Source organism: Loa loa, assembly GCF_000183805.2.
Source record: "Loa loa unplaced genomic scaffold supercont3.194, whole genome shotgun sequence".
Lineage (NCBI taxonomy): Eukaryota > Metazoa > Nematoda > Chromadorea > Rhabditida > Onchocercidae > Loa > Loa loa.
The window spans coordinates 73,623-76,973 of NW_018108374.1; positions in this window are offsets into that span (position 1 = coordinate 73,623).

Sequence of the window (3,351 nt, forward strand, 5' to 3'; positions counted from 1 at the left end):
TGTGTGTGTGTGTGTGTGTTTTGCGTGTTGTGTGTGTGCGTGTGCGTGTTCCCCCTTTATCTAATAAAATTACGAAGCATTTCAAAATTAGATTTCAAAAAAAAAAAATCTACACTTAGCATGCAAAAAAAGCTTTTATATACTAGCTAAGTAATCAGGCAAAAAATTTGTTTACATGTTCAATTGAGAGCATAAATAGTCTAAAATTCATATTATAATTTAGCATCAAAATTAATTAATAACAAATTTAACGTGTAAACAAATTGAACATGTAAACAAAATTCAGTATGTAAACAAATTCAACGTATAACTTTCACGTTACGTTGTTTTTTTTTTTTTTTTTCAAATACCATTGTACAAATTTATATCTTAAACCAAAAAAAAAGGGGAAAAATTTTTTATAAAATTTTAAAGCAAAATTTCATGACACATATTTGAAAAATTTTTGGATGACTTTTTTTTGGGTCATTTATTTATTTTTTTCGATACTTGAAAATGATTTCAAATTGTCACCAAGGTCATATGCATTATATGATCAATTATCTGATCTTCAGGTAATATTAGTAGTAATGCATTTCATTGTTGTTGAATTTTTATTTTGACTTGACATATGACATCTTCCCTTAATTGCAATTTATTGAATTTATTCGAAATAGGAATGTTTGAATGATTATTTTACATTAAAGAAATGAAATTTATGCGTACTACACGTATTAACTTCACGTCTATTACGTGTGATGCATTTGAAAACTTTCATTGCTTTACTTTTTTTTTCATGTTGAATTTATTTCAATAAGAATATTAAATTGTAACATTCTTCTTTTTTCCCATTTTTTTTTCGCTAAAATTATTATTTCACGCTAAATGGTTTCAAAATTTAGACGTGATATGTGCGTAATAATTTTACGTCTGTTGCGTGTATGGTACTGAAGAATTTGTATTCCTTTTTTTTTCTCTCTTTCTCTTACTCTCATATTTCATATTATTGATAATTATTACCTGTATAAATGCAATATTGAATTAAAATATTTATCCGAGAGAATGAAATAAAAAAGGATAAATAGACAGTATTCAAATTTCAATATTCATCGTTCATATTTACTCATATTTCAGATATTCGATTATTGCAGTATTCGTATTTTAGATTTTCCAAATTTGTTTATATTAATAATAAGGATTTGTGGTTGTATGATAAGTTCATAGAGTTAGTGCAGCTTATTAACAATGAATGGGAATGAATTTAATTGAATATATTCCTTTAATTGTGTCATTGAATTTTAAATATAATCAATTTGTGGAACATAATTTAATTTGAAGTATATATGATTGCTAGGAGAGAATAGAAAGGAAAAAAGAAAAAAAGAAAAAAATTCCATTAACTTTACCGCCATCTACCAATCAGGGATAATATTTATTATCCCGATGTTCGCGGATAAGCTTAAATCAATAAGGATAAAAGCTATTTCGGAATATATCACATACTTAATTCATCGTAAAATTGATGCTTGAGGAGAATCTAAATATATAAGTATCTCTGAAAGGATAGAAGAGAGGGAGAGAGAGAGAGAGAGAGAGAGAAAGGAAGAGGTTTTAAACTAAATTAGAATATTTAATATTTAGGTTTGTTAGTTGATAAATAGTAAGGAAGAGAAAGATAGTTTGTTTGAGAGAGAAAAGTTGTATAAGAGAGGAAAGATTGAAGAAATGGATTTTCATTAAAGATTTATGAAAGAGAAGCCTTCTTCATCGTCTCATTTACATGCTATTAATTTGCTATTAACTTATTTATTCATCATTTTAAGAGGTCAGCATTAAGTATGTTTTAGTTCAATTTCATATAAAAATAAGCTTAAATTAATTATTTTATTTGGTCAAATAATCGAATAATTTGTTCTATTTGATCAATGTTCTTTGATCTATGCACTATCTGTAATGAAGGATTTATTAATAGGAAAAAATAAGTAGCAATATGAATTTGAACGAAAAGTAATCATTTTTCAACATGCTAAGGAAAAATGTTTGATTGATAAATGATTAGATAGATCAAAGATCAAGGTCAAATAATCAATTTTACAATACCTTAATTATTAGGCTTCAATTGGTTTCCTTTTTTCAAATACGTTTGGTATTCAAAGGTTTATCAAATTGGTGGGTTAATATTTATAATAAGATAAACTAACGTATTGGTTTTTTTCGTTTTTCATTTTAGATTATACACGTCTGATAATATACTTAACGTCATTTTACACGTAAGTTACGACGTGTTTTACGTGAAAAAAAGGATTATACAACTTGGTTGATCACTTGAAACAATTTATTGATAAAATTGTCCATATTGATTACTATTTCACCTCATATCGAAGAAAAGATCTGCTTGATATAAACAATAGTTACTTGTCGTACGTGTTCTTTTACATATTTCAAATAGCAACCAATACATGCATTATATCATGTAAGACGACAAAAAACACGTATACCTGAAATGTAAGACGTGAGGAAAACGTGTACCTGAAGAAAACGTGTGCCTAAAATTTATATTTTTTGTTAGCAAATTATTATCATTTAGCAATTTTACATCAAAAAACAAACACTTAAATTTTTTTTTTCCATATTTCAAATAGATTTTCCATTTTTCTTTCCTTTCTCTCTCTCTCTCTCTCTCTCTCTCAAGAATCCTAATTTCGCTTTTCCACCCTTACGATTCTAACATTAAGTTGTAGTTTAAAAAAATGTCATTACCAATCATTTCATTTATTCATTTACACATTTCATTTATCAGGTAATTGTCAACAAAACCGGTTTAATGGCCGTATTTTAACTTCATTCATTCCATTCCAAACGGAAATTGAAATTTTATTGATGTAATCCATAAATATATTTCATTATCATTGTTTTAGTAATATGCAATTAATAATAATTACTAATTTGTATTTTTAGAAAAGAAATTGATTTATTAGTTGAAGTTTATGCTGCAGGAATAAAATGTTTTGGATTAACTTCTTAATATATGACCATTTTTTAGCATTTCATATAGTTTATTAGAGATTATATGTTCCACCCAGTTTTTTGTAATTTTTAGTAGTATCATTATTATTACTATTATTATTATTATTATTATTATTATTATTGTCATTATTATCACTATTATTTTTGTTATTGTTATTACTATATTATAAAAAAAATTATGATTACTATAATTATAAAAAAAAATTAAATTAACTATTAATTGTTATTAATATTATTATTGCTATTTATTTATTTGTTTATTTATTATTATTTATTTATTTATTTATTTATTTATTTATTTATTTATTACTAATTATTATTATTACTATCATTATTATTATTATT